Source organism: Micropterus salmoides, unplaced genomic scaffold (genome assembly GCF_014851395.1).
Source record: "Micropterus salmoides isolate LMB-PRFRI ecotype aquatic unplaced genomic scaffold, ASM1485139v1 Ms_hic_scaffold_1, whole genome shotgun sequence".
NCBI classification, from domain to species: Eukaryota; Metazoa; Chordata; class Actinopteri; order Centrarchiformes; family Centrarchidae; genus Micropterus; species Micropterus salmoides.
The window spans coordinates 6,728,734-6,752,367 of record NW_024040040.1 but is presented as its reverse complement, the minus strand read 5'-3'; the positions used below and the strand labels follow the sequence as shown (position 1 = coordinate 6,752,367).

General features: G+C 39.9%; 1 protein-coding gene across 1 annotated transcript in view; it reads left to right on the top strand.

The window, feature by feature from the left end:
- Positions 1 to 2,154: 2,154 nt before the first annotated feature.
- LOC119900583 (double-stranded RNA-specific editase 1-like) overlaps positions 2,155 to 23,634 on the top strand; it is a 69,412-nt gene continuing 47,932 nt past the window's right edge. Inside the window, exon 1 of the mRNA XM_038715681.1 lies at positions 2,155 to 2,322. The gene's annotated coding sequence lies outside the window, so the exon portion shown is untranslated. The remainder of the gene's footprint in view (positions 2,323 to 23,634) is intronic.

Genomic DNA, 23,634 nt, shown 5'->3' with positions numbered 1-23,634 from the left:
TTTGGGGTCACGTGTTCCACAACGCAACATGCTCCGCGTACAGCTACGCAAATTACAGCTCTTACAGCATTTTTGAAATTTCATTCCAGTGCTGTTGTTACAGGGCTTAATTCGGAGTAAACGTGAGGTGGGGGTTTATCCACAGATCTGAGCGTCTGTAATAAGGTTAAACTAGATGAAATGTCAGTGACTCCTGCGGGGAAACTGAGCCATTAGTGCCTGGTAGTAACAGCAGAAACAGCAAAGAAAAACATGGTGAAATGAGGAAATTAAACATGAGGATATGTTAATGCTGTGACATAACATACTGAGATAGAAAAGAAATGTTTTACTGTTGACTAGTATAACTCCAGTTTTATATTTGGACCAGTGATATCTTAGTGTCAGAGACCTAAAAAGCCTTTACAATAAATATTAAATAAAATTATCGATATAGTCAAAATGCAATTATTTAATAATAATCGATAAAGTATTATTAAATTAAAGTTTTGGCTTGTGGACGTGATGTGATTTGTACTGTCAACCCCTTCGATCTAATAAATGACAATTAGGTTGTCATTATAGATATCTTTCAGCCATAATCCGTAATATGAATTGTCAGTTTGTGGTAGCAGGTGCTTTGAATTATAAATCAGACTGCTCACATTATAATTATGACTAGTCAAAACACTAAGCCTTAGGAGGTCACACATTTTATTTAATCCAAATTTCTTTGAAAATGAGTTACTTCAGTTTGTTATCTCGAGAAAATTAAATTATCCAACAATCCCGGGAAAATAACATTATTTCAAGATAATGACATTAATTAACTTGTTATCACGGGAAGACAGAGTAAATAAAATGTATGAATGTATGGCCCTTTAGGGCTTCCGTACATTAGAGAGTTTCATGTGAAATCTGCTTGATGTGAAGTTCTGATCACTGAAGCACATCCTGCGTCAACATTTTGACATGTGACAGAATGAAGGCACAGCTGTGAGCGACACGTTCCTCTCTGCAGAGGCTTACATGGACGCATGAATAGGGCAGAGCCATTGCTTACTTTATGAGTAACACCTGTGCTTTTCCTACTTAGACTAGTCAGACAGTCTGCAGAAGGCCTGATGTCTACATGCATTTCAGTGAGTGCAACCTAACCACTTTTTCTTTAGATTAGAATTCATCTATCTGCTCGATTCAATTTGCACAATATCTGCCTACCTGTACATTTCCATCCAGTTTAATTCTCCATCCTCTACCTCTGCTGTGGATGCTGTCTTCACTGTGTTCCACTGCATCAAGCTCATCCTCCCCATCAGGGAATTCAGAGTAAGAGCAAAAGAACAAGTAAAAACACATCATTTCATCTTAGGTTCTATTGACTTTCCTCTAAATGCTCAAAAGTTCATCCTTGACCTTCTTTAGATGAAATCAGAACAGCAATTAAAATAGCATAAATAGCCTAACTAACATGACTTAAATGAGCATCATCAAACACACAGCGGATTGTCATGTCATTGTATTGTGTCTATCAATTTTGTTTAACTGACTTTTTCTCTTAAGCTATCATCACGTCACATTCATGACGTGTTTGTTTTAAGGTTTTAAGTATATTAAAATATGCATATATAAAAACATGACACGTTTTGTACAACCTGAGGAGGCAAACCCTCTGTCTGAAGGGGCCTGCCTCCCCTGATGCCCCCTTGATGCTGCCTCTGATTACTGATCCATCTCCATCACAGCTGAGCAAACTCCCTGATGAAGATCCAGAAAAGGCTAGTACAGGAATTAGTTTGTTAATTGGTGCTCCTCTTTTTTAATTTAGTCTTGTCAAGTCTAATTGCCATGAATAAAATCCTGAATATTTTAACATAATCATAAAACAGTTTGAATGTAATGTCTTGGTGGTTTGTACATTTATTAAATTACACTGTAAAATAGCCCACTCCAGAGCATTTTAGTTGTGCTAGTGTTACACATGGCGATTAAAAACATGATTTCTGTCAGTAGGCAGTGTGTCCAATCAGTGTGTGTTCTTGTGCGTAATGCGCCAATGTGGCCTCATTTCTCAGCGCCCACCTCTTTCCTCCTGTCCAATAAGAAAAGGCTGCTTTTGGAGCAGCCAGGGAAGACCTTGCTTGGGTGATATTGCCCAGTGATTCCGTGATTCTTGTGTGTGTGTGTTTTTTCCCTCTCTCACCCCGCAGAGCGCCACTCCACCGTCAGTGCGTTCTCCTGGGCGCTGTGGAGTTTGGACGCTGCAGCATCACCTGCGTCAGGGTCGGTTGCTTTAGCAGAGACTTCCCAAAACCTTTGACTGAAAGCACACAGAAGCACGCCGTAAGTACCCGTTAATGGGTGGCTTTCATATATACTATATATTTTTTTATATATTTTTTTTGCTCGAGTTCATGGCGACTGTCTTCCTTAAGTCAAAACTCCATTGTAAAATGTGCCAATTTAATCATTTTACGCTTTACGTTCTAAGCACATGGCTGTGAAACACTCCAAGTAAAGAAAATTAACAAATAAAGCAGTCCGATTTGCACGGCGTGTGTATGAAGTGAAAACTGCAGACGTTATGTTGGTGAAATTACAACTTCATTGACAGGCTGTAGCGACTCACCACAGCACAGCCCGCTGAATTTTAGCGGAAGCTACGATGCAAAGCAGTTGTATAATTGGACCTACCGCTGCAACATGTCTTATCTGTACGCCGAATCGAAGGATCAGTCCGAATAAATAAGACAGGCTCTTAAATTAATTTATGTCAAATGTGGTTTAGCCGATAATCATGTTTTCCTTAAATTAGTAGCGTTTTCGAGTTGGCGTCACTTTCTCTTGACGTGAGGGAAAGCGCAACGAGCACGACTCCAGAAACATCTGCTGTTAGGGGTTATGGCAATATCTGAAGAACTATCAATTATACTGTATAATTAGAATAAGCTGATTATTACCACGGTAGCTGTACACCGTAATAATTAGCCCACAATAAAATAATATTATATCAAATTCCGTCTAATATGTCAAAAAAGGCTATTTTGGATCGCACTAAACTCCATGAAATCCTGTCCATTTAAGCCTGCTTTTCTATATACCTAGACGAGAAAATATAATAATACAAATATTGTCGACCGTATCAGCCGGTTTGGTCCTAACCTACCAAGCCTCATAGTAAAAAAGCTGGGCGAATTGGGCAACGATGTTTGTGTAGCCTAAATAAAAAGGAGAAACATTTATAAAAGTCGATGCTGCTTGGGATGACCCGTAAAGAATGAGATCTTTTCTAGGAAACGTGATTTTGTTTTGTTCTACATTTTCTAATCTTAAAAAAAAAAAAAAAAAAAAAACTCTTGGAAAATTTTAACAATGGAGAAATTTAATAATAACATTTACTGCTTCCACAAAATCGAGCTTTGGTAAGAGAGAGAGATGAGGGCACCCCAAAATCACACATTGCTGTTATAGCCTGCATGTGGTTGGCACAGGTTGGAGCTGCTTCCTGGTTCTGTTGTATAGCCCACATCTTCCTTTGTGGTATTGCTGTTTTCATCTATATATGTGGAGTTGTTTTTCTTTCTATCCCCTTTTTTGTTTGCACTGTATACTGTGCTGCTGGCCCAATGACAATCAGTGGTAGCTTAATGGAAAGTGTTAAAATCTATATTATGCCATAAGGCAGAGTTAAAGTGACTTTCAAACACAACACAATGCCGATAGACTGATATTTGGATTGGAAATTTTGACTTCATAACTCACTTTCCTATCTGTGTTGTCTGTGAAACTGTTTGGTCTAATTTAATTCCAAATGATTCTCAAAAAAAAAGCATCAATTTGTGCAGATTTCTTTGTCAAAAAAATTGAAAGCTCAGTCCCTGTTATGCAATATGAAAAGGCTGTTACAGTTCACAACGCTTATCTTTAAGAACAGGTGTGTTTAAGCATCAATTTTCTTGGAAACATTCATACATGATGCGTAAAAGACTATCCGAGTGTGAAGATGGATCATTCTGTGTTATTCCCACGAGAGGAAAACTGCCTTTGGCTGCAACAGAACGCCTGTTTGGCAAATTCATTTGTGCTGCAGTACTTCTGGCCTCTGCGTGGCTTGACTCAACTTTTTTCTCTTGTCTTCCACTTAGCCTACATGCACAAAAATAGAAATAAAAAGGCGGATGACTGAATGCATGTTCACGTCCACACATGTGTATTCAAAGTTGTGACTCAATCAGTCAGCAGCTTTAGCAAAACTGGACTCATTCTGCTGTATTTACTGAACATCACATGAGCAGCAATCCAGGTTATTCTTCGAATTTCTAAATATTCTGAAGTTCTCTAAAGTTAAATGTTGTCTAAACACTAGCAGCCATACAAGAACTTACATACAGTATAAAATTGGGAAAATTATGATTATAGCTGGTCAAAGAATAAGAAGAATAATTATAATTGTGCCCACGTTCAGAGCCAGCCTTCAGTAGTGGACAGTTTTCATACTCAAGCACCTTTTTGTTTGCATCAAGAAGGTATTGGGGTTTAATACCCAGCTGCTTCCAAATCTGAAAGCACCACAAGTATGGCGCAGCGCTCTTCTGAAAGTTAAATAGCATCTGAAACTGACTCTTCCACGCCTCTTCAGTGTCGTAGCTGGGGGGGTCTAACTCTTTGGTAACTTTCCATGACAGACGATTTGAAATAACGCCCACTTCGTGTGTTGATTGACCAAGTCTGTGAAAGTAGGAGGCTTTTGAACTTGTCTCCCAATCTCTACTTTCATTCTTATGACAATTCCTACATTGTTCTGTGTGTGTGCTGAAAAAAAAATGTGGTGTTTGTACTGAACCCCGGCTCTGTAAATGGGAAACAAACAAAGTGACCCGCCACATAACACTATTATAGCTGTTCCAACAATGATTTGTGTATCAGGTAACGTTTAATGACCTTACCTTACTTTTTAGTTCACCAAGAGATGCTGTTGTTGTGATGTTAGCTATAGCAGCAGGAGAGTTGTGAGTATCGCTGTCTGGAGCTGGTGTGCTGGATGTGGGTAGATACAGTTAGCTAACCCACAACTTAGCTAACGTTGTTTACATTACTTGCTGTGGTATTTGTCGTGAAATTGCATAAAGCTGCATGATTAATCGTGATGTCACCCTGTGCCATTATATGCAAAAGGGTGTGATTTAATTAAACAAAAAGGTGTGCTGTGTGTTTGTGTGTGACACTCGTCTCTGTGTGCACTGCAGTCTGCCCTTGAGGTGCTCTTGAGCAAGGCCCATAACCCCAACTGCTCTGACCAGGCTGCGGTTGTACTGGGCAGCTTCCAGGTGTGAATGTGTAAAGGTGTGATTGTGATCAGGGCCTTCCTGCAAATGAGAGGTTGCTCTCAGTGAGGCTCCCTGAATAAATTTATACTAGTTCCTCCTCCTCCAGGTTCAGGATAGAGTCTCTGCAGTGGACAGATGTAGGTTGAGCCAGAGCCAGGAGGCCAGTGTGGCATTATGTGCTGCTTCTAGCCGCCCCCTCCTGAGAGCAGCACGCTCCCCTTGTTCTGTTTTACTTAAGGTATTGTTATAAATATTGTTCAGTAATCTGTGTGTGAGTAACGAGTGTTACGCCCATCATTTAGTTGTACTGTTGATCAAAGCAAGTTTGCAAAAATGTCTATTTTATTTTAAAAACAGTTTTCTATATCTACCTATGCTTGTTTAACATTGTCTGTTCGAGTTGAGAATGACATATTTCAAAATGTCAGACTCAACATACAATTTGTTAACATTATATACAAATCGCAATATGATTTTTTCTCCAAATCGCGCAGCCTCTTATAGAGTATTGGTTTACTCTAGAAATGCTTACTGCAACAAATTCTCAACTGGAATGTTTGACACGTTTGCTTAACAAGTGATGCATTTCGAACTTAAATATCTAAAATATCTTGACTGTACTTGAGGTATAAAAGGTTTTTTCCTGCCTGTCTACTCTCTGATATTAGACCTATTTAGTAATAGTCACTCAGTGGTTTCTTGGACTACATCCCACTCTCTGGGTTTAGCAGGGCAGACTGGGTGGTCGAAGCATTTTGTAGACTGCTGAATCCCTTTTTAGACAATTAATGCGCCTTCAGCTTACATGACTCAGTCATCTTTTTACTCCGCCAAGGAATCTTGACGACATGGGCTGAAAAAGAGGGACACTCTGTAGTCGACACAAGGCACTGACAAATATAGATCATGGCTTGTTTGCTGATGGCAGGCTTGTGAACATTTGCAGTATCAGTTTGTGTTCTTCACTAATGTCCTTTTGCATCACACCGTGAGACGCCCAAGAAAGGTTTAGAATAACAGTGTTGATGGACGCAGTTGAAATTGTATTTGCATTGAAGATGAAATATAGGCTGGGGTAGCCTAGTGGAGAGAAGAATTAGATTTTGTGTTGAGTTAACGAGCTTTTTTAAGTTTTAGTATCCACACAATGGTTGAAAGCAGTGGTTTCCAACTGGTGGTTTGTGGACGGAAACAAAAAAACAGCAGGTCTATTCTCAGTGGGTCTCAAGCATGCAGGCGAACTCCTTTTAAAAAAACAGCTAAAGAAAATAGTTACTTTGAAGTCTAGTGGCATGGTGCTACAGTTTCCCACTGCAGAGTGAGTGTCTCTGTCGCTCACATTACCGTGGTGGCCTTGCATGTACATTGAATGTAGATGTACAAGAATCTTTTTGCACAACACGGACAGAGACAAGAATAATATAGGAAAATATTCAGCTCGGTTTTACCTACGCTGAACAAAAAAGGGGACAATCAGGTCTACAGTCTCCGCTTTCTATGCTGGACCGTGCACCCTAACTTTGTCTACATGCGCAAAAGCAACAATACAATCAAATGTGCTGTAATCCAGTTTATAAAATTGTTGGAGAAACTTTGAACACATGTAGTTTCATTGGAATTAAATGCCTTTAAAATGGTGAAATGTAATTTTATAGTATAGGTGTGGATTCTTTATTGCTTTTGTTCTAACTGAGGCATGAAGAAATGTCAGAACTGAAAAAGTGCTAAAACGTCTGCTTGAACACACCTCTGCTCTTGTGCCCTGTCCTTTGTGCAGCATCCCTTCTATCCTTAACTAAACTATTTCCCGTTCTTGCCTTACCATGCACCTTTGAACTTGACACATTGTGAGAGCGTTGCGGTGCTCAGGGATGTACAAGCACCCCTCTTTTATCTTAATGACAGCCTTGTCCCGGGGCGACGGCTGGACAAAGAGGAAGTGTCCTTATCTCAGAGAGAGGTGAGAGCCTTGACGGAGGACAAGAGGCTACATGTTCGACCAGATCTGTCTGCGATCTGAAGGTTTCACAGTGCGGCAAAGTGTCCTTCATTACAGCACTGCCAGGTAGAGTTGTTAATGCTGAAAGAACATTGAGTTGTTTCGGTGCGATGAGAGGAATAAGCAACACTGTTTGGATTTGTTATCGTTCATTATGATCCGACTCCATTATTCCAGACCTTATTACTTTCCCAATGATAAAGCATTGACTCTAATATAACATCTGCTTTGTAAGTCAGATGGAGAACTAAGGAGAGAGGACCAGAATGCTGATCTCATTGTGAAATGCACTCACGGCATGGCAGATGGCTTATAAAAACAGGCTTAAAATCACACCGTCAGAGGTGGGATTGTGCTGTGTGGTTTGGAAATATGTTAAGCCAATGTGATTTGATGCATCAGCGGCAGGTGAGGAGAAGCTAGAGTCCTGTTGACAGCATGGTGTAGAGGCGGATTTTTAAAATATGTGTGTCTTAGGCTGAAGAATGGGGGTTTTTAAAGCTATGTGTTTGTGATTTTTGAAAGAAGAAATAACACGTGCGTCCTCACAAATTTTAAAGTTTAATTCATCCGAAATAAAACAAATCTTGTTGATTCATTGCACTCAGGAATTTTGGTGTTTCAGCTTTAACACGTCTGGGATAACTTGTAGCTTATGGTGGCTAATACTAGCAAACTTTAGATTGGTAGAATATGTTAGAAAACAGTTGACATGGAGTAATAATATAATAGATTTGGAGTCATTTATCTGGCTAATCATCGCTCTCCCCTTTGCTCTGGTTTGGTTTTCACCATCTCCTGAGAGAAATATCTCACTCTTTAGCTAATAAATGCTATTTTATGTTCACCGCTAGTCTCTTAACTGTGTATACTGTTTTTTAGCTGCCTGCAAGAGATGTGTTCTGTAAACCTACAAAAAAGCTCTGCAGAGGTGATGGTAATGGTAATTCTCTGGGTTGATCACAGTGAGCAAAACCTCTCACATTACCATAACTGCCAACTCTCACGCATTAAGCACTTTTCACACACTCTCACGCCACACATAAATTTTTTCACACAATGAAAACCAAATGTATAACTGATAACGTCGACTCGGTGTGAATCAACTCCGCCCAGCCGATATGACACAAGCGCATGCAGTGACAGTCTGAAGTGGACCCGCTCTCGCAGTATAAAATGTTAAAACTGAGGCGTATACTTGCTCTGTTTGGGACTGTTTCTCTGCTCCAGGATGCTTCCCACTGAAGCAGCTGTGAGCTGCACTTTATCAGATGTGCTGAAGTTAACATTTGTGTGGATTTGTAGTGAGATTTCTGTCTTATCAGAAGTGTTTGAGTACCATATCAGCAGAGCAATAATGTAGGCTAATGCACAGGAGAGAATAGGGCAGGTAGAGTTTCACAGTTATCGTTAAATGATGGTGGTTTTCTTGTAATAGTACGACTTATTTGTCGACATGTCAGTGAACATGTGGGATAGATTTTGAATGTGCAGAAAGTTTTGAACATGAGCAGAAAACCTGCTGAAACACAGGAGCTATTAAAGTCCAGGAGATTATAACTTAATTAAAATGAACAATTTTATCACTGACGTGAATAGCTGCCGCATGCACATTTAAAGAGGTTACACCAAATTCCTTAACGACCACGGGTTCTTTTGGAGGTCAGGATCTGAAGTGGAAAGAAAGAAAGGAAACACTGACCACAAATATTTTCTGGTAGCACAAAAATCCCCCAACATCCTTCAGTCAGACAGGCCTGAGACATATTTAAATAGCCTTTATTGCTTTATAATGTCCTCGCTCTCTACAACTTTGGATTTGGATTTTATGTGATACCTGTTTGTGGTCACAATGTTTCCTTCATTTCTTGACATTGTGAAATCCTGTCAGTAGCCTGGTCAGGACAGGACACACAGATTTACCTACATTTCAGTCTTTTAAACCTTTAGTTTCTCAAATTTGGGGTTGGGACCCCACATGTGGTCATGAAGACAAGGTTGCAGATGTGTTGTAGTGATATTTAAAAAAAAAAAATATATAATAATTTAATTAAATCCTTTTGGTGCTCCGTTTTAACATTGAATCCAGAAGTATACCACACAAAAACAACGTTACATTGCCAGCTCACTCAGCCTATCTCAACATTCCTTTTTAGCAGAACGTATGAGTTTTAATTAACCTTGCAAGTCGTTGAACTGTGTTCACATTTTTTATGTCTTTTATATTGACGTTTTTTACCCCACTTTTATGATTTTACCTTGTAGCACTTTGAGATTTGTTTCAAATGTCAAGTGCATTACAAATAAAATTCATTATTATTATTATTATTACTCCACTCGTCCTCACTGTAACCAGTCCACTCAGCCTCTCTGTCCCTCTTCTGTCAGCTGACTTCCTGTTGCCGTCCTGCACACATAAATGGGATAAAATAATTTAATCTTCTAGACTTTCCAAATGTTACATGACTGAATGCATCAAATTCATTTATGGGGTTTGTGACAGAAAACTGTATTCACCGTTTTACAGTTGCTCCTTTTCCAACTGTGTACGGGAAAAAAGGCGCCACCCAGCGCAGTTCCTCGGGACTCTAAGTCACAGTGCTGCTTTGAGCTACATGATTAACATTGACAAGCTAACATGCTCACAATGTTAATGTGCAATTAGCGTGTAATGTGCACGCCCAGCTTCTTCTAGCTTCTTCTAGTGCTAATTAGCACTAAACATAAGGTACAAATAGCTTGGCAGGTATTTGATCATAAACCAAGTATTGGACAAATTGAAATCTTGTCCTGATGGTGGAGCTAGATGCAATGCTAGCTGACTGCATCCGCTAGCAGGGGAACATGAATGTTTGAACCAAATTTTATAGCAACCTATGCAGTATCAGTTTAATCTCGGTTCACTGGCTGCTCTGAACTACAGTTCACAATTGACTTTCAAAACATATATAACCACTATATATGAACCGGTATCTATACTATAATACCCTACATCAAATGCTCAGCGCTCACTAACTTTGCAGAAGTAAACCACTTTAATGTAATTCTAATTGAAATGTAGTGAAGGTCTTGATCCATATCTGTAAATCTATCAGACTCATCTCCTTTTCCTCGTCTTCAGACATTCTGTGCAGCCGTTTGCATCGATACTCTGCTCGCCTGAGTTTTGCTGCCTCAGTTTCTGAGACGCTGATGGGAGTATTCCCCGAATCCTTAATTGAGTCAGCTCTATTTCTCCTGCTTTTCCCGTCTTCCTTTTTTTCCCCTTCCTCATTTTCTTTTTGTAGGAGGTCAGGCCCAGTCCTCTGTAGCTCCGTGTTGTGCTGCAGTCAAGCTCACTTTAATATTTCATAGGTCGCCACTTTGATGAAGCAGAGGGAACGCTGGCCTTCATTAATGGGAGTCAGGCAATCAATGCTTAGATGCCTCGCCGCTGAATCATTTATCATCCAGGTTTTTTCCCCCTCACCTGCTCTTTGATGCATTCAGACGGAGGCTCACCGCAGAAACACAGAGATGAGCTGCACACTCACGTTACTTCAGCTACGAAAGGTTTATATATTTTAACACAGACACATGCTTTTGCCCTGGAGGAAGATGTGTGAGAGAGAACACCTACACTGCAGGCACTTGTGTGTGTGTGTGTGTGTGTGTGTGTGTTAATGTCATGAATGCAGCAGATGTAAACTGAGCATGTAATAGCAGCACTGTGCTGCATCACCAGTTTATGATCTGTGTGGAGATATTGGAAATGTTGATCATTTCATTACCTCTCAGCTACAATAATTACACAAAGCCAGCCGAGCACTACCTTCAGCCGCACATCATGAATCACTTTGGGAGGCTGCTGAAGGTCCTACAGCAAAACAATGACTGTGAAAAAGGATTTTTATTTTTATAAGAAGCACTCCTTTTATTCCCCGACTGCAGAACATCTGCTGGGAGTTATTGATCAAAAGCAGTGACTTGACCATTCGCTTGCCCGAGTGCTGACATGCTTTCAAAGCTCACTTTGTGGCCTGTGCTCAGTTATGGAAAAAAAACCTCTCCTATGATAATCCTACTTTTGACTATACATGTATTGGGCTACAACTGTATTACTATGTTTTAAAACGACAACGATCTCCGTCCACAGCAGCGTTTTAGCTGCGTATCAGATCAATATTAAAACTGCTGAATATGCACATCTAGTGGCCATTTATGTACACTTGGCATGCACATGCCGATGTAAACATGAAGCAGATTGTCTACTCTGCAGTGGCGGAATATTTAGCAAAAGAAGCAGGCCTGATTCGAAGAACCACGACGTGCATGCAGTTGTCTGCAGCACGGCATGCACGCAAAACTCTGCACAAGACCGGTGAATGACGGGCAGAGCTACCGCGTGTAACACGGTGCACAAACACATAATTTGTCGACTATAGGCAAGACTTCTTAATTCTGATTTGACTATGTAAATCCTTAGTCGGGAACAGTCCTGAAAAGAAGGAAGTAACCACACTGGAGATTTTTTTGCATGGACCGACACCGACAAGTGTACTATATAAGTGTTATTCACACAGTACAAAATATTGGAATTGAAGTACTGGTAAGACCGAATCAGGAAGCCAAATGTGAGCGTCTGCGTCATCGTTTTCATGTCTACCGTTTTCCTCTGTCCGCGCTAAAATCTGGAGTTTTAAAAAGAAAACTATGTCAGTAGCGTTTTCAAACTTCTCCATTTTCGGTCTTCAGATTTGCCGTTTTAGTCTGGATGGGAGGTGCAAGCATAACAGAAGGTCTGCGTTTTAAAACGATAATTTAGTAGTGTAGCTGCAGCCTTTGTATACAGTCTGAATTTTTAGTCGAGATCAGATTGTATCCGCCTTCGATGTGCAGAGCACCTCTTGGTTTCATCATACTCTTTCATTCCTTAATGTCTTGTTGATTCAGTCATTAATCGAGCAGTAACTAAATCTTCCATATTTAGCCTGCCTGCACCTTGTGGCCAAAAGAAGCTTAGAAATCTCTGTAGACTGAAGCAGGATCTCTCACCCGCTTCCTCTCTGCAGTTCTTCTGAAGTCTGTATTATTATTATTATTATAAGTGTGTTATTATTCTGTAGAGACTTCATTGTGCAAAACATACCTCCCCTGCAGTAAAAAAGATACTAAACTCCCTAAAAAACATTTGGTGCACAGTGTTTGGGATCAAGGCTACCCGATTGTTTGAGCAGAGCATCTCACTCGCAGCTCTTTTCTCTGCTCCACTTTCTGCTCATCTCATTTATAAAACTGCAGAGGACCCATACTAAAAGTGTATGTGCAAACAAAAAAAACCTAAACAGAATGGCCACAGCACCGGGTCACAGACAAAAGAAAATGCTTGTATTTTACCAGGATGGCGCGATGCTGTTGGGCTGGTCTGTCTAATGCTGGTTCCAGTTCAGCACACAGTTCCAACAGCGTAACTCTAGGGAATCTAAATAGGCAAATTATCATCATGGGCCAGGAAATCTTTGTGGTCCCTGAACACTTGTTTCCTCCCTAAACTTGTCCTCTGCAGTGCCAGCGCAGCCATTATGCAGCATTACTCACGGGTCACCACAGTATTTAAGTTTATAGCAAATCCACACCTTGCCAAGATGATCGCTCCAGTCAGTGGTATCCCCCACTCCGGCGTGGTGAGACAGGCTGAAGAAATACTGAGCGGAACTTGATTTGAGATTCGAATTGGCTTTTATCTTTTAAAACTGAAAGGTGCTTCTGCAATAGTTATGCCTCTCTAGCACACTAACAAGCAACACTGCTCCTCGTGATAAGGTGGATCTAGTAACGTGTGATGTGAAGTGAAATTAAATGTGTGAGAGGCGTCATCATACCTATAAATTTCGATGTTAAACATTATCCACAGACATGATCACGCTGTGATGTTGTATCAGAGACATTCATAGACACAGCACAGTAACTGGAGTAGAAACATAGTTTTGAAACAGCACGTACTGTACAGCGTAACAGACAGCCGTCAGGACCAGATTGGTGATTGCAGTGGTTTGTGGTGGCTCGAGCTGGGCTGTCTTATCGATAAGCCAGATATGAGCTGCAAAAGGCCGCAGATCATGTGAAGTTGCAGCCGCCTGATATTGTTGGCATGAACATTAGCACATGTTATCCATGTGTTGCACAGTCTCTCTATTGTTCAGATGGGTCATCTTGACATCGGTACTGATCTCGACCTTTCAACAAATAAACAGATCGAAAGGCATGGAGGTTTGTCTTATGGAGTGTGAACCTGACACCATTTACTGTTTTGCGATTTATTTATGTGACTTGCACCAATAGTCATGATAACAACAGTCATAATCAGTCCCGGGCACTGTGACAACAGGATGGGATTGCATTTATGCTAAATTATAGCTGAATTAGCTGAATATGAAATCAAAAATCAAAAATCTAAAAAGTTTTTAGTTTTTACTTATTTTATAGTAGTGATTTTCACAGCAGAGCGGTTTTGGCTCATTTACTTTTTAAATGTTCTGCTAAAATAAACTCACAGGTATTCAGTCTGGCACAATTAAATACAAGTCTGATGTAGATGTCAGGTCTACAGCTGTATTCCTCATAGTTTGTAATGAACTTTAGGCCAAAGGCTGGTGCTCAGTTTCTTGTCTTTTGCAGGTTTTGACTGAACCTACTTTATATCAGATTTGTAAAACAGTTTTTAATCATTTGTCCATTATTTTGCATTGGAAGATGAGCAAACTGAACTTGAGAGCTGCTGTATGAAATTAATGAACAATGGGTCTGGATCTAAAACCCGGGCTGCTAGTTTGAGACCGCTATTCTGAAAACTGCTCAGAAGATGAAGAAGAAAAAAATATTTATTAATTTTGAAAAATCTGATCGTGTAAAAATAAGTCCTTTAGCAACAACTCATGTTGTACTCTTATACTGTAAAGAGTGATTTTGTGTTGATCTTTCATTGTCCACAATTCTGTTAGCGTTACTATCGATCACTTCAGCTCATTTATCCTTTAACTATCATAAAGGTCACCCTCTCCTGTGGCATTAAGAGCCTGGTGGGATCTGACATGTACTCCAGAGGTTGCTGGTTATGCATTTAGAATTGAAACCGTCTGCATCATCTTCCGCTCATGTGAGGCTGTCAGACATTAAAGGAACCCCCGATTTGACCTTGATCCTCTGCCTGCTCCACTTCTTAAACACGCTGTGATTGAAGTTGGAGCCTGGAGCTGGATTTTTTTTAGGGACTCCAGATCACGGGCGCTGGAGTCAGATGCAGCAGCGAGGATGAGGTTAACTCAGGACGCTGCCACAAGCTGCTTACGCAAGCGCTGCAGAGTAAATCCATTTTTTTTTTGTGTAATCACTCCTGACAAGACAACAAAACGAGGACAGTTGAGAGGAGTCTTAATGCGGTGATGTCTCAGAGTTCTGTGTCACTGTGTGTGGACTGATGACTCACTGGCGGTATGGTCCATCCACTTGGGAATTCAAATAAGAGCTGATAGCAGTGTGTGTATCGAGACAGATTTCACATGCATTTTTCTATATTTTGACAGATGGAAAGCAGTCGGGAAATTGTTCTGGTTTGGAGTCGAGACTTAAGCCAAAAACAGCAGAGTTTACCGTGTCAGTGAAAGCTCAGCTTCAAAAAGTGATAATAAATTAGATTTGGACTTGGACAAGGAATCTAAAATCTAATTATTATTCTGATTATTATCTCTGTGGGCTGATGTCAGCCAGAATCACATCACTGCATCTGCCGCTTGCATGGCGTCAAGCTTATTTTCGGAGGGGACGAGGAACAAGGGCGGCGCGTGCAGTTCTGTGTCAGTGCGTCAGATGGGGGCCAGCAGGGGCCACGCTGTGACAGGGAGGGTTGGACCGGACCCCCGAGGGCTGTTACTGCAGGGACACAAGGTGACTTTCTCACAGCTGTACAGGGGAACAGAGGGGAACAACCATAACTTTATGACCTCTGACAGGTGACACCAGTAACACTGACACTATCTCTTTGAAATGGCACCTGTCAGCGGGTGGGATATTTTAGGCAGCAAGTGAACATTTTGTCCTCAAAGTTGATGTGTTAGAAGCTGGAAAAATGGGCAGCGTAAGGATTTCAGCGACTTTGACAAGGGCCAAATTGTGATGGCAAAGCGGTCTGAAGTGGGCGGCACCTATCAAGTGGTCAAAGGAAGGAAAAGCGGTGAATTGACAGACAGGCTCATGGACGATCAAGGCTTATTGATGCACGTGGGGAGTGAAGGCTGCAGCAGACGTGCTGCTGTAGGTCAAACTGTTGAAAAAGTTGATGCTGGTTCTGATAGAAATGTGTCTCCACAGGTCAGGGCTGTTTTGGCGGTAAAATGCAGACCAGCAGGTGGTCATAATGTTATGGCTGATTGGTGTATGTACTGTAGAAATTATGATAAATATATCTGCTACATTTCAGTATGTTTATATAATAATATTTTTGAGGAATATAACTCTAACGTGGTATTTTTGTACCAGAAACATAATAAATTCGTTGTTATGCTCGGTACAAATTATGTTGTTTTCTGGCCTGGAGTTAAATTTATATTTAACTTAAATTTATTTATATATCACAATATTGGTCAGAAAGCCAAACATAAGCAGATGTTAATAAAACCTTAAAATGTACAGCTTTACTCAGCTTCCACACGCACTGCCATGTGCCTCACACTGTCTACACTGCAACACCTCAAGGACAAAAAAAGCCAGCCAGACACCCGGACAAGCAGGGCGTTCGTCCTCCCTCCTCCTCTTCCTCCTCCTCCTCCTCCGTTGGCGGATGACATGACCGGCGGCCGCACAGAGCAGACAGGCGAGCGGGCCAGAGATCACATCCTTTCTGTCTGCCGTGGAGAGGAGCGGAGGGAGAGCGAAGGGCATATGTAGTCGTGTAGAATACGAGTCTGTTTGTGTGTGTGTGAACTTTGGTATTCGGCGTATAATTCAACCTGAAGCAAAGCGGAAAGTTTTCTTCATATGTGCCCTGATGCATTAAAGTCATACTGGTAAAATTTAAGGACTTACAAAAATGCTCTCATGTAAACACAAACAACTTTTAGGTTGTTAATAAACAGCTTTTCCCCCAAAACCTGTAATTTTGTTTTTAATTAACATTTTTTTAAATTTTAAACGGACAAAAGAAAGATAAATTAGACTAATGCACACTCGAGGAGTTTCATGATTGTAAAATTGTGGGATACCACAGACAGATTTAACCAATTTTTTTATATGTTAACATCAAAAAAGCAATCGCCAGACGGCTCAGTCCAGACGCAGGATCACACTCTTGCTCTAAATCATTTTAGAGTGGCGGTTTCGGGGACTTGGGATCTCACAGAAACTCACATGATCTAACGTGGCTTCAGAAGTAAACAAACATGGAGGCAGGCTGTTGCACATGTGGGTGCTCTGTTTTACACAAAAAAAACCTTCAAAAAGAGAATAAAACTGTGGATGATCTCGAGGCTGAAAAGAGGAAATAAGCGCTGTTTCTACATTTTATAGTGCGAACAAGTACACAACACACGGTTAGGGATGCTTCCCGGCCAGCTCGCTCTCACTGGCTGCAGATTTCAATCAAGGTTAAAAAAAACCCTAGCTACCAGCTCATTATTTAATCAAATACTTAAAGAATTGCGCCTTCCCGGGGAGTTGCATGTTTGAACTAGTTCTTGCTACTTCCTCAGCTGACTTCCTTAAATCCTGTCCGAACAAAGGGTATAATGGGGATAGAAGTCATTTTCGTTACCGCCTTTGTGAGTGTGACTGAAGTGATGAAGTTCAAAAAATACCTTCTCTGGAGAGACAGTTACTTAATTGGATAGCTGCTTCAATTTGTAGTCCTTCAGAGAGAAGGGGTTAGGGTTATTTGAATTTGGTCTTATAATTAGAGATGTGCGGGTAGAGGTTGGCGTTTTTAAGCCACGGTAAAGTCCCTTTTAAAGCAGAGGACACAACACCGGTGACATTTCATTGAGACAGACAAATTAGAAAATGAAAATAACCTGGGGGCTTGATATTAGAAAGAGGTGAGCTTACCAGACGACATCAGTAACCACAGGAAATCATATAAGACATACATTGACGTGTCAAAAATGTAACTTCATTAAAATACCTACACACAGTGACAAGTACCAACCGATTCATTCATCCTTTCACTTATAGAGCTTAAAAATCTGACAGCGTGACCAATTCCCTTAGTTTCAAGTCTTTTTGAAGGCCGTTACGAGTGAGCCTTATTTCCTAGTTTGGTCCGCACACCTGGAACAGACACCAAGACCACAGGTCGGGCTCTCAAACTATAGTTACAGTCTCATTTCTGTGCAGTCAAGGTTCGAGCCCCAAAGACAAGCACGTTACAGTTTGTAACAGATCTCAGAGCGCTGTGCAGATGCATTCATGTACAACAGATCATCCGAAGCGTTAAAAAACATAGCGGAGATGAGTCTTTATCTGACTTCAAAGGAGAAACAGGATTTGTTTTTGAGCGTCAGTCTCAGCTTTTTAAGAAGATTATCAACTTAAGGTAGGCTCGGCAAAGAAAGGCAGTCATCAAGCCAAATAACAAGATATTTATAACTGGAGACAACTTCTAACTTATTTTCCTGAGCAGTAATAATAAATCCAAAGTGTTCACAGGCTTCTTCCTAGTATTTGAGAAATGCATTACCTTAATTTAATCGGCATTTAAAACCAGCTTTAGTTGTGAAAGATGAATCTGAATGATATAAAAAAACGGCCTACAATTTGGCCACAACCTCCGTAATGGAGGAGCCAACACAATATATCACTATATTTGGCGCCAGCCAAATTTTGACCTAAACTTTAAATTTTTGCCCTAAAAATATCAGCGGACCTAATGGTGTGTTCCCACAGAGAGCGAAGCGACTTTTCCCCATTTTGTTACTCGTGTGAGTTTGACTGAGTTCGCCTTAATCTGATTTCCTACAGCTTTATGAACCCAAATTAAACATTTAGCTGTGATTTACCTTTGACAAAGATCAGAAATGATGCAGACATAACTACATAATGATGCTGACTTGTTAAATGTCTGAATTCACACTTTGTTTGGTCTGTCCGCAAGATGACAAGCAAGCAAATTTTAAAATGCTTCTTTTCTAAATGGCGTTCGGATCAGGGCTATGCTATGCTAACTTGTTTCATAGTAAAGTACAACAGAACAGCTGTAATTAAGTAACAGACGCATGTTGTCAGACCTTACCGGGTAGTTCAACTCCCTCACTTAGGTCAGGCTAATTACGATTGTTATGCCAGATATTGCGATTACAATTCGATTTGCGTTTTTTTTAAAGTTTAGCTAAAGTTTAATAATCACTGTTAGTCTAATTTTGACGTAAGCAGCGTCAAGCAGCACAGAGCAGATGAACCGGGCTGCCTGTGTCGGCTCGTTTTGGCGCCATGATTCCACGTTTTCCTCTGGTTTTGTTTGTTGTTGTAAAATGTACACGCCCTGTGCCCACTCTGACTGGCGAGCAAGTCTGTCACATAAGGATGACAACAGAATGAATATGTAACTGCGTGTGTTCTTTCAATTTCGATTTGAAAATGATTAATCGTTCAGCCCTAATATACATTGGGCACGTTCAAAACGCATCTCAAAGCACACCTTTTTACTGACTTCTTGGGGCCCTTAACACACACCTCAACCCCCCCTCTTTGTTAAGCGGCCTTGAGTATGCTGTTATTAAAAAATTATGGAGCTGTGGTCAAGGAGGAACAGAGATGCCAGCCCGTTCATTGAATTAACTGTCAGATTAGATTTTAGGACAGAGAGTCTGTGACTAATGTAATGTTGAAGGTCGCAGGTACAGTATGTGACCCTTTCCTGGAGCACCGGGTCCCCCGAGGGCCCCCGTACTTTCATTTACATCTCAAAGTCAATGAAACATGGGTGTGAGAGAGGAAATGGCATACAGTTAATGTGTGACCGTGCGTATGTGCGTTTGCATGTGGACTTGCAGTTTGTGTGTCAGGCCCCATCAGCAAAGTGTCCCCTCGGCCCGGGTGCTTCCATCAAGACGGACATTTCACAATACAGGAAGAGACGGCCAATCGAACGGCATCTGTGGCGGCGTAATTCAACTACGCTCTGGGGACTCGTTCAGCGGAGTGGCTGCACAGATAAAAGCTCCCAACATGAAGGAAAAAATCCTAAAAGCACTAGAGACACGGAGATGGGCTTGATAATGATACCTTTATTCTGAAGGATACCCCACACGTTCAGTCAAGTCAGAAGAATAAAGGAACTCGGGACAGTTTTCCCTACGAGAGCTTCGGATCTCTTTTTTTTTTTCAAGAGATGTTAACTATGTGTACTATTGTGTGGATTGAAAAGAATATATACATATATTTTGAATGATTTATACATTTATAATTAATACACATACACATACATGTATATATAAATCTAAAAAAAATATATATACATATTTAAATTGTTTGTGTTTCACGCGTCTCTTCCTTGTTAGTTAACGTGTTGTGAATGCATTCAGAGATATTTATCCACATAAAAAAATTTAAAATATTAGTGTACTATATTTAATAAACAATAAAACACTGCTTCTAACATCTGCAAGTGATTAATGTATACTTACATGTACTACTTTTTATCACTCCTATTATAAGACTATTGATGTTTTATTTAATTATTAATTCTATAGGCTACATTTTATTTCCTAAAAAAATGCCAGGATTAAAACTCTGAAAACTGAATTGCCTAAAATAATAAAAATGTAATATATTGTATCTAAAATATAGTGGAAGCCTATAAAATAATAACCATGTGTTCAAGGCCATGTTTCTTAAACCTGACAGAAAAAAAAGACAGATGACATACCTTCAGTAGATACTGCGCAACTCCCACATACTGTACATAAGCTGCACTACACTTGCAGGTTCTCCCTTTATAAAAATGTGAGGATTTGCTTGTTTTTCTACCATTTCATATAATTACATATCCAGTTTTGTAGGCTTATTAAAATAATAAGCCATTTTAAAAATGTGCTGCTTGTTTTGGAAAATTATTATTGCAACTTGAGGCTTCTTTTTGCATTTCTGTCCATCGTCCCCACCTATGAATACTCCGTTATGAACAAGCCAGAGTAATTGCATTTAAAACCGACTACGCAAGAAAGACGCCAACAGGATGTAAACAAAAAACTCATTTATCCATTAATCTCTGGCTTAATCTGCAATCTGAACACTTTAACATGCTCATTTAATGTCCTTTGTGGTTTTGTTATTACAAAAACTATGAAAATGAAACTTAGATGTCTTAACAACCTCCAGCTCCAGCTTTAATTTAACCTCACTACTGTTTCAAAGAAGAGTAAAATCATAATTTTTGGGCTGCTGTTGTTTTTGCAGACTCTTGGGACCACTAGCACCAACCTTTGACTTTTAGTCTTGCTTTTTTACTCTATCTAGGGCGTCCAGAGGCGCTTTGCAAAGCTGAAATATGATTGCCATAATTTAACCTTCCCAACACTTGAACACTGTCAGGAGTGGCAGCATGAGTGCTGGGATGAGATCAAATGAGCTCTCCTTGAGTAAAAATAGCACAGCTGAAAGCTTTGTCTCAGACATCGCAGAATTCAGAGCAGGTTTTCTCAGTCTGCTATGATATTATATCTGTCAAAACAAGCAATCTGAACTTCACCTTTGCTTTGGGAATTGTGATGCGTTATGTTACGTTACTGACATTTAATGGACCAAACATGTACTTGATTAGTTTCAAAAAAACATGAACAGTTATTTCTAAATCCAAGAAATTGATCATGACAATAAAACAATAACAATATTCTTTTCCAATAACAATATAACAAATGTTCAATAAATATTCAATAAATGTTTGATTTTATTCACTTGAATCATACACGAATTAGGACTTATTTTTTTTACTGAGATGTTTATTTTGTTGAGGAAAAAGGACTGAAAAAAAGCTTTTAGTTAATTTCACTCATGCATATTTGTTGACAAAGATTTTATCATAATTGTTTAGAATGTTCTACCTCAGATTTGTGAAGTGATCCACTGTTTGTGTTGACCATAAAGAACCACCAGGTCACTCAGGTGCAGAAATCACCCTTTAAACTTGAAAGAAATAACGATGTGATACCTATCGTGATAATTATCGATATCGAAAGATTATCGTGATAACATTTTTGGCCGTATCGTCCAGCCCTACAATAACTGTTGCAGCCCTAAGCCGGACATGAAGATATCCAAGAGGCAGTGTAACTTACTGCAAGTCATTTCTCTTACTGTATGTGGAGCAGTTCATGCTGCAGCAGAGCAGGGCTATGTAAAAGTTGATGGCGGCAACACAACAGTATAATATTAGTGGCATATTGGTATCAGTATCGGCACAAATACTGACTTTCTAAATGTGAATATTTTCTGGTTTCTTTCCTCCTCTATGACAGTAAACTGAATATCTTTAGGTTCTATGGACTAAATAACTACTGGTCAGTGTCGATCACAGCCAGGGTCGCATGTCAGTGTTAATCAAAGTTTTATGCCTTGGTGAGCAGATAAGCTGATTGCAGCAATTTCAATGGAATGTATTATAATTATTTTTTTAATTGCTTGTGTGACTACACCTCCATATTTTCAGGGGACTCCAAAGAGATGTCAAAATCGAAGCAACAGTGTGGTTCTTTCTGTTAAAAATGTTTTTTATTGATAAGAACAAATCTACAAAGAGTGCAGACGTGTGCTCAACACTAAGTTACACAGATAGGTGAACTATTACAAACACTATAAGAACAGCACAAAACATAAACAAAAAAAACCCAAAAGAGCATTATTTCTCTTTAAAGAGTTTGCCGGACAGTTTGACAGTTTTATTAAATAGTTTGAGTTTGAGAGTTCGGATGTATTCACATAAAAATAAAATGAAATTTGTGGGTAGTTTTTGTTGTTTTGTATATGAAATGTACCATGTACGATCAATACATTTCCAAGTAATTCAATAGTACATTTATAATGTTCAAAATATGCATTGACATTTATTCAATCAATTTTAATATTATTTTTAGTTTCACACAATTGAAATACTTTCATTGGCGTCCAAAAAGTAATTGAATGTACACAGCGTTAAACCGATTTTGTTTCATCACTGCAAAAAAAAAAAAATACATTTGTTTTCAATATTTAAAAATGTAAAGCAATTTGTTGGGTAAATATTGTGTAAAATTTTGATCCGTACTTATTTTAATCTTATTGTTAATTAATCACGCAGTCTGCCAGTCGATACCTGTGAAAATGTTGTCCCAGAGAAATGTACCTCTAGGAGTACTTTCTGTTCAAATATTATAATAATAATATTATCTCTCACTTCTCTAAGCCCAAGCTGAAGACATCATCAGAGGATCAGAGCGCCATGTGTCCTCATTAAAAGGTTAACACACTGAAACAGTAACACACACCCCTGCAAGGTTTGAATAACCATGAGACCTTTAAGACCTCGACCACGAGCTTGATGTGTCGGCGTGCGTTTGTGTCTTGCGTCCTCTCCACACTCTCTCTTTTGGAGTCTTCTCTCCGCTGCTGCCCAGCTGCAGGTCCGTCATCCCCACTCCAACTTAATCTTCCTCCTTTTGAAAGTGATTTTAGGGAAGCAGATTAGCCACATGGGGAACGAAAGCCCCGTCTCCCCACGGTTACTAGCTGCCGTGTAAATAATGTGCCTGGCTGCATCGTCCTTCTCATGAGCTGAACGGTGAGCAGATCAAATAAATACGACTGTAGGACAAAAATGTTTAGGCTAGGGGCCATTGAGAAGAGAAACATTCATGAATAAATTAAGCAATGCCAAAATAAATAGCTCAGATTTTAATTATAAGTATTGTGAATGCATTTTGGCTTGATTTTTCATCATAGAGACCTCATTGGGTATAAATGCTGACTTTGAGTTCTGCTCAGAGTTCCTGTCTTGACCTTGTAAGACAACTACATCCTCACACCCACCCCTCCTCGCCAAAACTGCTTCTTCCCCTCAAAAAAATATGCAAATTTATGAAAGTAGGCTACAGACATCCCCTCGTGTTTGCTTCTCAGGCGTCTGTTCTGTGGGATTTGGAAAAAGGGAAGAGACACTTCTTCCCACATCTGGTCCGTCACTGCTTCTCTTCTTCTAATCATGTCTGGATCACGTCTGATTCCCTGACACTGACCACGTGGCCTAATAGACCTCACAGATTCACTAACCAGGAGTATATATCAGAATAGATCTTGTTTTGTTTTTGTTTTTTGAAAGCTAGTGATGACTGA